This window comes from Curcuma longa, chromosome 6, assembly GCF_044706935.1.
Source record: "Curcuma longa cultivar G26 ecotype Majalengka, Jawa Barat chromosome 6, ITB_CL_G26_1.1, whole genome shotgun sequence".
NCBI lineage: Eukaryota > Viridiplantae > Streptophyta > Magnoliopsida > Zingiberales > Zingiberaceae > Curcuma > Curcuma longa.
This window is the reverse complement of record NC_133866.1, coordinates 9,705,221-9,720,210: the sequence shown is the minus strand read 5'-3', so window position 1 is coordinate 9,720,210 and position 14,990 is coordinate 9,705,221.

The window sequence follows — 14,990 nt, the reverse complement described above, 5'->3', positions numbered from 1 at the left end:
AATTGGCCAAAAACAAATAAAACATTATCTCACAGAAAGATAAAATGTGAAAAAAAATTGTCATTTGGAATCAAATATGGAGTACAGTAACCAAAAACAAAATCAGAATTGGGCAAAAATAGCTAAAATTATTATCTCGCAAAACCATAAGTGGCGGAAGTGAAACTGTCCTTTGGAATCAAGGTTTAAAATCTTCACGTCATGTCATCCCAATATAATTTTGATACTTATTTAATTGATTACTAGTAATAACGTAATGAATTTCAGTTAATCTACATAAATTTAATTAATTATTTACCCAGTAATTAATTATATTGTTAATATATATTTGTTATTTTATTTATTTGTTGAGTAATTTAATACTCTCGGTTTTTAGAATCAAAAAAGTTTGTAACCTTTAATTTAATTTTTAGCTTTAGTTATATTTCTTTTGTTTTATGCATAGTTTATTCAATGTTTACAGAAAACATTGAAAAAAAAAATGAGATTTTTTCTAATCCTTGCGTGTTTTACTTTTAAATTCTACAAAATTAGAGCAATTTCAGATTTGAAGCCTAAGCCCAAGAAGTTTTCAGTGTTGATGATGTAGTTTTGTTTGAAATGAATTGATATTTTTATTAGATTATGTAATTGTTTAAATTGTATTTGAGCATTTAATAGACCATCAAATATCACTTTTTTAATAATTTATTTGATAAATCTAAATAAAAAATCTCTTTTGGATGCAATGAAATAATATTGTTTCTTCAACATAACTATAATTCTCAGGTGGACAAAAATTAAAAAGATTTAAAAGGTTTCTAATTTTAGGATGTAAAATATTATGTTTAAATTTTTTAAAATAAATATATGAAACTTGATTTGAAAATCGACTAAATTAAATTTGAAGTTTAAGATGTTTTCAATAAAATATATGAAAATTAACAACATTTTATGTGGACAAAAAATAAAATAATTTAAAATTTTAGATGTAAAATATTATATTTAAATTTCTAAAAATTAAATATATGAAACTCAATTTGAATTCAACTCAATTAAATTTGAAAATTTGGGGTTCAAGATGTTTTCAATAAAATAGCATTCAAATTTCAAAATAAACATTTTTTAGAAAAAATAATTTTATATGATGAGTTCACGCCTATTGCAATTATAATGTAAATTAAATACATAAATTTTTTTAATAAAAATAAATTTTCATCCAATCAAAATGAGGTGTCAAATCCTAGTTATTTGTTGACATTTGACTCAAAGCTAAGAGAACACAAAGGAAGACAAGAAATTAGATATTCAATCAAACTTGCATGTTTAGTTCTTATTGTTTGCTAACGTAATCTCTCAGTCTCCTCAAGACAAAAGTTAAACACAAAAAAATATTCACTAATACTATATACCAAATTTGGTGTTATCCAGATTTTTTTATAATTAAGTTATTTTTAAAAGATCTTAAAAGTTATGAATAATGGACACATCCACCACATGAGGACACATATGGGTGTCAGGCCCATAGCAAGTGGTATCAAAGCCTTTTGCTACACCAATAACCAATTCTTCAAAACACAAGTGTGTAAAACGACAGATATAGTCTTCGGCAATGCTAGAGAAGGCTCTAGCGATACTCACCAGAGTGATCCATCAACGGCCCCACAACATGTAATGACAATGAAGTGGTTCATCAACCACAAGCAAACAAAAACCATAAGCACTAAAGATAGACAAATTGACTTGAAAAATAGATAGTGTGAGAAACAACTATTGAATTAGTCCTAAGCATAGATCAAATAGTGAACCACAAGGAATATGTGGACCTTGAAGAAAGAATGGAACAATATGAGGTCGTCCACAAGTTCGTACAACTTAAGATGAAATTGTTGAATTGAAAGGCATGCTTACTTTCCTTAATTGAGAACTCCGAGGAAATAAGGGGCAGTAATCCTAATGCCCCCCACCAAGACTTCAATGAGCCAAGATTTCTTAGCAATCATATTGAATGCTCTCAAGATGAAAGGAACAATTATTTGCATTCCTTGATGGTCTAAAACCTAGGTTCAAAAGGAATTGAGCAGAAGGGTTATAAACTTTATGCCTTGATCTATGAAACCTTGATAAGCCTAAGTAACTACCTTTTACTTTCTTTGAAACATTGATATGAGTTACTTAGGGAGATGTTTGTTTTCTTTCCTAGCTCGAGACGTGCAAGAATAAGTGTGAGGGAATTGATAACACTCATTTTCATAGTTTATTTTGGCTCTAAAACTTAATATTTTGACTCTTTCGTTGTGTAACTATTGAATATTAATACATATTATGAGTAGGAACTTATTTTGGACCCTATTGCTTATTCCTACAAATTTTGGGTTAAATCTAACATTGTTCATATATATTTGTAGGATACTTAAAGAGCTCTGAAGTTGGATGAAGTTGGAGAGTATTTGGAAGTGTCTAGGGTCATTTGGAGTGTTTCAGAGGTTCCTAGGGCCGTGCCCCACCTCTCCAGGCCGTGCCTCACAAAGCATGGCCGTGCCCCACCTTGCCAAGGCTGTGTCTCACAAGACACGGCCGTGCCTCATCTTCCCGGGGGTCAAGACACGACCATGTCTCAACCGGAGTACTCTGCAGACCAAAACTAAAATGGCCATAACTTTTAATTTAAATGGAACCACGGGGTTTACCATATATCAAAATGACGAGAACTTCAAGAGCTACAACTTTGCTTTAGGGTACACTAATGGATTCCTTCTCTAAGCCATCCTAAAAGGCACACCAATGACACTTCCACAGAATACTTCCTAATCTGGGCCATGTCTATCTTACCGAAGGGCTCCCACTCTAGGCCGTGTCTAATAAGCACGGCCGTGCCTATTTTACAGAAAAGTGACTTCTCTAAGCCGTGCCTCATATTGCCAAGGCCGTGCCTCACTTTTCCAAGCCCAAATACGGTCGTGCCTCAGTTGGACTGTCCTGTAGACTAAAAATAAAATGACCATAACTTTTTGTTCCGATTGAACTACGGGCCGTGCCACCTACCAAAATGAAGATAACTTCAATCCCTACAACTTTGCATCAGGGAGTTCAGACAGATTCGGCCTCTAGGATATGCTAAAAGGCACGGGAGTGCCTCACTTGTAGAAAACCTGCTACTTTGGGTCGTGCCTAAGAGGCACGGCCGTGCCTCTTTCACAGGAGCATGTTCACTCTGGGGGTGTGTCTAAGAGGCACGCCCGTGCCTCTTGTCCAGGGGGGTGCCTACCCCAAGCCGTGCCAAGGAGGCACGGCCGTGTCGTGGAGCAGGTTTTGGGGTATAAAAGCTGATTTTTGTAATTATCTCCATTCATTAATGGGTCTTTATCTCCATTCATTGCCCTCGAAAAGAAGGCGAGGAGATTTTCTTTCTTCGATCCGCCCACCTTCCATCCATCAAGGAGCCAAGAGGACCTTCTTCTCCTTCACGTCACCTCATCCATCCACATCATCTCCGGATTGCTTCGAAGTTGGAGATTCCTTCCTTCGGCGCATCATTCGTGGAGTCCGCTTCGCTTCACATCCACCTTTAGCTAGAACCTTAGGGAGAATCATTAGCTTTCCTTTTCTTCCATTTCTGAACTTAGATTAGACTTTTGGCATACCAAGTGTTTGTTTAAATTCCCCTTACAGTTTTGAATGTGTTTGTCTTTAGATTTCTCTTGCTTGTATCTTTGTTCATGCACTTATTTGCTTATTGCACTCTTTACGTTATTAATGCAATTTGTTCTTGATACTTAGTGTTCTTTCCATTGTTTAGAAGTAGAACTTAAGACAACAAACCCCCCCATCCAATCCAAAAAGAGAAAAAAATCCAAATCCCCAATTGTAATAACCACTAGAATTACCACACACCATCTACAATTGTTGGGAGACGACTCGAGTTGCCCTATACTACTTTAGTTAGGGGATTCGGTATTAATTAAATTGACGTGCACATTTAGACGACAATCTGAGCGCGCATCAGTTTTGATTTTATTATTCTATTAGAACAACAAACAAGAACAAATTTATCTTCGAGGCAAGAATTCAAAAATAGGGTTAGAGGTTGATTTTCTCGATTTGACACAGAATGGAGAACATGACATCACTTTCGGTTGAATCACGCCAATAGGAACGAAGAACCTCGCCGAAGCTGACCAATTCTGGCGGGATTCAATCGGAGGAGACACGAATCAATTGCCGCTTCATCCCTAATCCTGTGTTGCAAACCACAGACAGAGAGTTAGAAATAGAAATGGAATACTTACCTTGTATTTTCGGTGGCTGAAGGATGGTCGAAGCTGAACAGAGCTCTCCTGCTGCAAACCACCGATAGAGAAGTCTGACCCTGTGGAGCTCCAGTGGATGCAAAGGGATAGGGAACTCCCTAGAGCAACCACTCATGGAGGACGTCCCTACTATGCAGAATATCGTCAACCACCAATCGCCGGAGTTGGCCATTCACGACAACTGATCCGCAATCGGTGGGGATAGAGATGTCTCTCGTTGGAGCAAACAACTCATGATGAGGTCTCCTACAGCTCATCGATGCTCGTCGACCATCATGATTGCCCACCGTCGCTTTATTGCCGATCAGGAAAAGGAAGGAGATGATGGAGAAGGAAGTCAGGAAGAAGGGAGCTCAACTAGAAATCGCGAGTGAGAAGCTATAGTGCTCGCAATTTCTGGAAAGAAAAAAACATAAGCTAAATTGGCCGAGCCCCCCTTTGCGCGTTGGACGGATACCCTTTTAAATAGACTTGAACTAGATCGGGTATGAACCAAACCATGAATAGGTCCAATTTTTTCCAAATTAGGCTTTTTCGTAGGATTTTTGAATTGGTTTTCTTGGTCTGATTTCATATCTTTGTAATTAGGCTTGATTGTAATTAGGCTTGATTGCAATTATCCACAATTTATTATCCTCATCCTAATTTCTTGCAAAACTAAATACAATAAATTAATACCCATTAATTATCTCAAATTAATAAGAAATAAGATAAAGACTTCAATTAAATCCAAGTTAATGAAATAGACTGCAAACCCAATTTATGATATAGAAAATAATTAAAATACTACGATATAACCCTAATTTATCTTACCCTAAAGCCACTTATCAAGTTGTTCACAAAGGTAGTTCAAAATCTCACAAGGGCACCATTGGCTATCATAGATCTTAATGGGTTCACTCACTACAAGAAAATCGGTCTTTAACAACATTCAAAAGACATCGGTTTTATGGAAAAACCGATGTCTTTTATTTTTTACAACGGTTTTAACAAAAACCGATGTCTTTGAGAGGTTGATTGGAGACTACGACAACGGTTTTTGGAGGATACAACAACGGTTTTAAAACCGTTGTCTATGTGCGCTTTCAACAACGGTTTTTGAAGACTACGACAACGGTTTGAAAACCGTTGTCTATGTGCGCTTTCAACAACGGTTTTGGAAGCTATAACAATAATTTAAAACCGTTGTCTATTTGCGCTTTCAACAACGGTTTTGGAAGCTATAACAACAATTTAAAACCGTTGTATATTTTCGTTTTTTCTTTCCCTCTCTCCCTCTAAATATTTCTTCCACTACGCGCTTCTAAAACCCCTAAACCCGCGCTTCCAATTCCCTACACCCCGCCGACTTAACCACTGCGCGCTTGCCCTTGTAAACCCTAGACGGGCTCTGCTCCACCGCCGCGTCTTCAACGGCACCGCCACCGCCATCTTTTACTTTTATCAATTTATTTTGATATTAGAAATATGATTTATCATATTTTTTTAATGATATTTAATTTAAAATATAATTATAAATAATGTTTAATGATATGTATTAATATCAAAATCTATTCATCGTTTTGTATAGAGCGGGTATATTATTAAAAAAGATTAAATTTTTAATTAAAATATTATATTAATCTATTTATAATAATGATAATTTTTCCATTATTTCCTCGTACCCTATCCCGTCGCCCAACCTATTCGTGCCGATTCTCTAAAACCTCCTGCCGCCTCCGCCGCTAATCCCTCGCGATTCGCCTCTGCCCTTCGCCGTTCGCCGTGCGCCGTTCGCCGTTAGCCGCTCCCGTTCGTCGTTAGCCGCTTTCCTTCGCCGGTTGCTCGCGCATCTCAATGCCTACCCATCCGCTCTAATCTCTCATGATTTTCTGCTCTGCTCGCCTTCGCCACTTGCCTTCGCCGTTTGCCGTTCGTCGTTAGCCGCTCCCCTTTGCCGTTCGCTGCTTCTGGTTTGTTCAATAATTACTCAATGGCTTCAACTTTTTGGTATTATTATGGATGTTTCTGAAATTGTTTAAACTGTTAATGCATGGTATAACCTTCATGATTGTAGATATAATTGACTATTCTATTACCAAATCATTGTATTTGCTTGATTCTTCACTCTGAAATTTGTACAGTAGGTGGTCCAGAGAATTTGATTAGAAGTATAAGATCGGTTTGCATCTCCAGAATTGGATTTGCAACCAACTCACTTGTCGATCTGCACATGTGCACAACACTATCACGGTACAATTGAGCCAACATCTGCTGAAGGCTCTTCTTGTTGGTTGATCATTTCCAACATCTGCATGATATTCTGAAACTCTACTGCTTAGAAGCTTCTTAAGTTTGCAACTACGTGGAATTTGGATTGACACTTGAATGGAAGGACTTTAGGCAAGAAGCTAAAGCAGTTAGAAAATAATGTTTCCCAGAGAAAGAATCAGATACTAGCGCGATGCATTAAGCAACTGCTAAGGATGTCTTGGGAAAATAGAAATGACACAATATTTGTTTTATTTATCCAAATATTTGCTATTACATGATAAGAAAATTACCTTGTGCATCTATGTTTTAGATTATAATTCTGTACTGTTCTAAGTGAACTAATGCAATTTTTGACATAGTAGAATTGATGAAATTGCTGCAAAATGCAAGCTCTTGTAAAATGTGTGAAAAGCAGGAGAAACAAAGGGTAAATTAGATATATCCAGAGGTAAGGAGTAAATAATATGACTAACAGTATGCCCCTTTCTTCATCATACACGGTCAGGTCCCAAAGCTACAAAGAAAAGCTAGCATACCTTCATGTTGATCTATTGTTTGATGTTACAGTATTGGATTGCAGTTTGCAACATCTTAAGTTCAGGCACCAAATACCATAGATGCTCCAGTTCAGTATCAAGCAGCAACACAGGTGACCCCTTCGGGAACACAAACCTGGACAACGCCTGGAACTCAGAGTGTACCTCTCGTGGCACCTTTGCATCAGACTGCACAGCAACCTTTGGCTACCGCTGTGACTATTCCAGTAAGATTTTTTAATTTTTTTGCATTTGTTAATTCTGCTTAGATGAAAATTTTATAGTCTCCTGGCTTAACCTTATACCTCTGATAAAAAAGGCGCAAACTGTACAATCAAATTCTACAGAATAGGCCTCTTCTGACTGGCAAGAGCACACTGCTGATGGAAAAAGGTGTGGACTGAGTAATTATGCTTATTTTATGTTTTCTTTTCATGACATTACTATTTCTAGTGATGATTACTATTGCTACTTACATTAAAGTTATTCAGAGTTAAAATACTTTCATCGATGTATGTCAATGTTCCACTAAAATCTTGGTGGTGTGTTATTGTCTCATATTAGTACATGGTATTCTTTGTCCTTTGATTAGTTTTGTACATTATTCCTTTTTGTTATGTTTCATTATTTTTTTTCATTTCAGATACTATTATAATAAGAAGATTAGACAATCTGTTTGGGAGAAGCCCCTTGAATTGATGACGCCTATTGAGGTAAGTCATTTTATGAAACACTGATATTCTTGTTAATTTTGGTACTTGTTTGACACATGCTACACCTTTTCAGTGTGCTATAAGTATTTAACATCTAGTTGTTGTGACCAACCAGAAATATTTAATTTATATAAAAGATCTATCGCTAAGGTGGTACTTTAACTCTTTTGTAGTGTATCTGGTTTATCATGTTTGCATACTTTGAAGGCTATTTCGAAAGAGCAAGAATGAAGTTGTGCCAGAGAACAAGGATGATGGTGATTCAGATGAGGACGAAGAGGATGATGATGAACAAGATGGCGAAGACCAGGAAGAGGACGATGGGGCTGAAGGTGATCCTTTTGGGGATGAAAACGCTGAGGGAATGTGTAATATGTTGCAAGAAGAATATTTGTGTTAGTTACTTTTGGTTATTTGTAAATATTGAGGTGATTAAATATATCGGTGCTTTTCTATTTGTGATATGTTGGGTGAATTTATAATATTTGATAATTTTGTACTCTTGCTCGATCATAATTTACAAACAACATAAAAAAAATAAGTGTTATTACAACAGTTTTAGATTCAATGACATCGGTTTGGAAGCGTTGTCGTTAAGTGATATTACATCGGTCGAAAATCGTTGTTAAATTTGATGTTAAACAGATATTACATCGGTTTTTCATGTTGGGATGTATACAAGAATCCTAGCTATCTATGTAAATAAACATTCTGAAATGAGAATTACTTTTGGTCAATGTTTGCATTTAGTTTTTATGCAAGTGTCCATTTAATCTATATTGTAGATAAACATGGTGTGCGGAGTCACACACAGAAGACCATGTTATCAGTTCCTTATAGATTATAAACAGTGTTCACAACCAAGATGGATTGGACAAACCATTGGACTGGTTGTAGTGTAATTTGGTCTTAGTCTGTCTTGACTATAGAATTACACTAGTACACTTAGTGTGTATTGAGCAGGACCATCTGAGGATTGTTCGATTTATACTGACTATATAATCGAACTAAACCTCTGTTACTATCGATGTACATGCTCTTAATCCCAATATAATAACAAACACATGTACTTAGTATGTACTTCTTTGATTCATCAAAGGGTGAGATTTAGAGCGATAGATCAAAAGGCCCGATGAGTTGGGAAGTAGTATTATGTACATGGTGTGTTGTTGATTATAGAAGGAAACTGTGTCCTATAATCTAGGTTGATGATGTCCCCTTGAGGAGCTCATAAAGGATTATCATGTAAACCCTGCAGGTGGACTTAGTTCCGCATGATAACAAAGGTTGAGTGGTACTACTCTTGGATTAGAAGTTAATTAAATTCGAGTTGTCAGTAACTCATTTAATTGACGGACATACGATATCTTAAACACAGGGAGATTAATGTACTTATAGTAAGAAGGAGCCCATATTATAATATGGGATTGGTGCGGTAGTGCAATAATAACTCTCTAGTGGAATGAGTTATTATTGATGGACTTAAGCTGTGTGTTCAGGAGGAACATGGGAAGCTTAAGCCCATCGGGAGACCAAAACCAATTCCTCCTCGAGGTCCCTACTGTAGCCTCTGGAAATCCTCGAATCCACCTCAGGAAGAATTCATGGAGACCTTCGGAAGAATTCTTGAAGACCTCTTGGAGACCTTCGGAAGAATTCTTGAAGACCTCAGAAGACCTTGGAAGACCTCCGGAATTCTGAATTCTCGAAGACCTCCGAATTCTGAAAAGAATTCTGTGAGAAATTTCGGATAGGAAATTCTATTTATAAAAGAAAATTTCTGGAATTTTATTTAGAATTTTTCCGGAAAAAATTCGGATAAGAAAGAAATTTTTTATAAGAATTTCCGCTAAGAAATTTCGTCTCTTCTCGTACAAAATTTTATTATAAAATTTTGTGAATTAATTTTGTTAAATTAACAAAATATTAATTATGGAATCTCGTTAAATATTAGCGAGATATAATTAAAAGATTTTGTTAAAGATAAGAACAAAATTAATATAATGGAAATTTATTAAAAAGATAACAAATCTTATCCATTGGATTTTATTAGATTTGTTCTAATAAAATCTTATAAAAAGATTTATTTCTAAATAAATCTAGATAAGATAAGGTTGTTAGATTCTTTCTAATAAAATCTTATAAGAGATTTATTTCTAAATAAATCTAGATAAGATAAGTTTATTAGATTGTTTCTAATAAATTCTTCTTAAAGATTTTATTAGATTTTTTCTAACTAAATCTGGATAAGAAAATTTATTAGAATCTTTCTTAAATTTCCAGATGGCTTAGCTATATAAAAGGGGGTTTAGAGGAGGCAAAAGAACACACAAATTTTTGGTTTGCTCCTCCCCCTAGGGCCGGCGGCAACAAGAAGAGACTCTCTCCCTTTTTTTTTAGCCGCCGCCGCCCACCTCCTCCTCTTCTTCTTTCCTTTAGGGCCGGCGCCCCTTAGGCGCTCTTCTTCCTTGTTTTCCCTTAGCCTTCTCCTCTTGCTTCTTTGGGGCCGGCGCACAAGGTCCTTTCTTCCCCTTTAGGGCCGGCGGCCAAGAAGAAGAAGAAGAAGAAGAAGAAAGAAGAAGGAAAGGAAGAAGAAGAAGGTTTTGCTTGCTTGCTTGCCATCGGAGAGAAGAGTTTTGGTGGAATCATCTCGAAGGATCGTTGTCCACACAACGTTCGAGAAGAGGAGAGGACATACAGCAGAAGATCAAGGGGTCATCTACTCCTTCTAGACATCCCGAAGAAAAGGTACAAATTTATTGTTTCCGCTTTAAATAAATTGTTCCTTTTATCTTGGATCCTGTAAACCAAACACAAGAGCCCAATGATCTAAATGCGTTGATCAAACTTTGTTTGATCGACTATGAGGGCAACTTAAATCCGTTTCCGAAAAAAATTTTTTTCTGCAAGAATTCACCGGAACGGGTTTTCTAGTGTTTCCCATCAATGGTATCAGAGCATTGGTTAGGGCTCTGTGTGTTTGGTTTCAGTTTTTACATGCACTTTTATAAAATTAGGCAAAATAATAGTAGGATGTGCAAATAGAATAACTCTTTGGTTGCAGGCATCCTAGGTTCCAACTATTATGGCCTAGAAAAATTTTATGATGTGATGTGTGTGTTTGGATCCCTCGGGTTTGTCGAGGTTGTATTTTGCTGTAATAATTAGATTTATTTTTACTTCGATCTAGAATTTTTTAATTTATTGTAAACTCCTTTGTGGAGTATAGGATCGATGAGATGTAAAATTTTTGTAAATATTAATTGTTGCGACTTCTTCTTGCGTGGTGAGAACCGGATGCGCAGCGGAACAAGGAAGACGCGACTAAGTCAAAGGGAGGCTTCTTGAAGAACGGCGGATATTGAAAAAGGCCATAATAGTTGGAAAATTATTTTTCCATATTTTTATTGCTTATTCTTTATGCTGTTTTTTATTATATCCCTTGTGTTTATGTAATTGCATATTATTTCTTTTATGCATAGAATTACATAGGTAAAACCCCTAAAGGATTTGTCTAGAGGGACATTATGGGTACATTATTAATAAGTTCTTAAAATTGGTTTTTGTCTTAGAAAGTGGTTGATGATCCAATAACCAAGAAGGCCGATGTGCCTCGCCACGGCCTGGAAACCAATTTCTTTGAACAAGTTAATATGTATACATAATTAAAATACCTAAGGGTTTTAGTGGGAAATTATGAATGCATAATTTAATGATGTCCTTAATTGGTTTTGTCTTAGAAAGTGGTTGATGCTCCAATAACCAAGAAGGCCGATGTGCCTCGCCACGGCCTGGAAACCAATTTTGGAATAATTAAATATGCATACATAATTAAAATTCCTCAAATCCAAATAACTAAGTGGGAGAGGGATTTTTTTTTAAAAAAAATCCCGCGGCCTCCATTACTGGTTTGATAGTGATGCATTCAAACTTATGTGTTGGCTCTGAGTGCCTTCCTCCCCATCGGATGAGTTTGCTTGCGGATCACTGGATCAAACTTCCTTAATGGATGACTATAGGAAATTATTTAAGAGCGTGTGATCTTCTCCATCTGAAGGGACACAATCCTAAATAATTACCTTAGTGTCAAGTAATGGTGAACACTTAGAACACATATAATAGTATCCTCCCCATCGGAGTCACTGCTATTATTTTGTGTGGCCAAAGATAAACCAACTATTAATTTTACTTGTCATAAAGTTAAGTTGACAAGATAGTAAAATTAATGGGTAAAACCTCCTCTTACAAATGCTTGAATTAGTAAACGTCCACACGATCGTGGCTTACTAAATTCCCGGTGTTTGAGGTGTTGGTGAATTTAAATTATATTGTTTGAGGAATCAATATAATTTTAAAGTTCTAAAGTTTTGACCAAATCTCACTTATGTGATTCTCAAGACTTTCAGAATGGCTTTTAACCCACTGGCCGTTATACTCAAAGAAAATAAAAACTTACTGGTCCTAACTATATAGATTGGAAATAGAACTTGGACATTGTCTTAACTGCTGAAGAGTACAAGTTTGTACTTTTTAAGGTCTGTCCTAGCATGCCTAATATAGATTCTAGTGAAGAGGAGATAGAGAGACATAGGAATTGGGTTAAGGCAGATGAGATGGTGCGATGTTACATTTTGACTTCTATGTCAAATGTACTGCAACATCAGCAACAGGCCATACCTACTCCCTATGACTCAATCTTGAAGAACTCTTCGGACACCAGAATCAGGCAGCCAGGCAGGTAGCCAAGCAGTATGGACATTTGAAAGTAGATTGACCTCTTAGAAAGGAGAACAATAGAGGTATATCTTATTCATTAGTAGTTGAAATATGTTTAGTGGTGTTATCTACTTGGTGTATAGATACGAAAGCCACTAATCATGCCTGCAATTCTTTGCAGGGGTTTCAGTAAACCCAACAACTAAGTGAAGGAAAGATTACCGTCTACATGGGCAATGCTACGAAAGTGGCAGCTATTGCAGTGGGAGATATTTATTTATCTTCTGAGAAAAATAAAACTTTGATTATGAGGAATTGTCTTTACGTACCATATTTTAGAAAGAATTTAATTTCAGTTTCTAAATTATTTAAGGATGGATATTTCGTTTCTTTTGGTAACAAAGTTGTTATCAAGAAAAACAAGGTTAATATCTATTCTGGTACGTTGGTTGACAATTATACTCTTAATCAAATAACTCCCACGATGCAATAAATGGAAATTAATAACACATCTTCTAATTTTAATAAGAGAAAAGAACCTTCGCAAGTGAACCAAACATATCTTTGGCATCTAAGGTTAGGTCATATTAACTTAAGTAGAATTCAAAGGTTAATAGCCGATGGACCTTTAGGTTCACTGGTGGTGGAAAATATTCCAACCTGCGAATCCTACTTAGAAGGAAAAATGACCAACAGGCCTTTTAAGGCAAAGGGGTATAGAGCCAAAGAAGTGTTAGAATTGGTTCATTCTGATTTGTGAGGACCTATGACTATCCAGGCGAGAGGTGGTTTCGAATATTTCATCTATTTTATAGACGACTATTCGAAATATAGATACATTTACTTGATGCACCATAAGTCTAAGTGCTTTGATGAGTTCAAAGAATACAAGACTGATATGGAGAAACATCAAGATAAAAGTATCAAGACACTACGGTTTGATCGTGGTGGAGAATACCTCTTGGGAGAGTTTAGGAGTTACTTATCAGAGGCTGGGATTCAATCCCAATTGTCTGCACCTGGTACACCCCAACAGAATGGTGTGGCAGAGCGAAGGAATAGGACTCTTATGGAAATAATTAGATCAATGATGAGTTATTAAGAATTACCAACTTCGTTTTGGGGACATGCTCTGGAAACGACGGCGTACATTCTAAACTTGGTAACTTCTAAATCAGTACCTTCTACTCCCATAGAATTGTTGATTGGGCATAAGCCTAGTACACATTCGGATTTGGGATAGTCCAGCACATGTGCTGAAGGGACACGCTGATAAGTTGGAACCACGTTCAGAAGTTTGCTTGTTTGTGAGCTATCCTAGAGAAACGAAGGGTGGTTTGTTCTATAGTCCTAAAGATCAGAAGGTCATCGTTAGCACGAATGACTGATTTTTAGAGGAAGACTATGTAATGAACCACAAGCCCACAAGTAAGATTGTTCTGAAGAAATTAGAGGAGACACATCCACTTCAGTACCAATGGTGCAAGATGAGATACCACAAGTAACTGCACCGCGTGTCACAGAGAATGCACAAGAACAGATAGTGCCTCGTCGTAGTGGGAGGGTTGTTAGACAACCTGATAGATTCATGTTTTTGGGAGAGTCCTCGGACTTGGTCCCTGGTGAACATGAAGCTGATCCCTGGACTTATGACGAAGCACTCCAAGATAAAGATGCAGCATCTTGGCAAAGTGCAATGAATTCTGAAATAGAATCTATGGATTCTAATCAAGTCTGAGAGCTTGTAGAACCACCAAATGGTGTAAAAGCCATTGGATGTAAATGGGTCTACAAAAGAAAAAGAGGAATAGACGAGAAGGTGGAAATCTTCAAAGCAAGGCTTACTGTGAAAGAGTATACTCAGAAAGAGTGAATTGATTATGAGGAAACTTTTTCACCGGTAGCCATGCTTAAGTCTATCCGGATTCTTTTGTCTATTGCTGCTCATATGGACTATGAGGTTTGGCAAATAGATGTCAAGACAGCTTTCCTTAAGGAAGTCTTGAAGAAAACATCTATATGCAGCAACCAGAGGGATTCATTGCAAAGGGCAAAGAGCATCTTGTATGCAAGCTTAATCGGTCCATTTATGGACTGAAGCAAGCTTCAAGGTCTTGGAACATCCGGTTTGATGAAGTAATCCAGTCATATGGATTTATTCAATGTCCGGATGAGTCTTGTGTATACAAGAAGTGTGACGGAAACGTGGTGGTATTTCTTGTACTGTACGTAGATGATATTTTACTCATTGGCAACAATGTTAAAATATTATCAGACGTAAAGGTATGGTTGTCCAAGCAGTTCGATATGAAGGACTTAGGAGAATGCGCACATATTCTTGGGATCAAAGTTATAAGGGATCGCAAGAAAAGGATGTTGTGCTTATCCCAAGCTTCCTATATCGATACTATCCTAGCTCGTTTTAGCATGCAAAACTCCAAGAAAGGTTTTCTACCTTTTAGGCATGGAGTTCCTCTATCTAA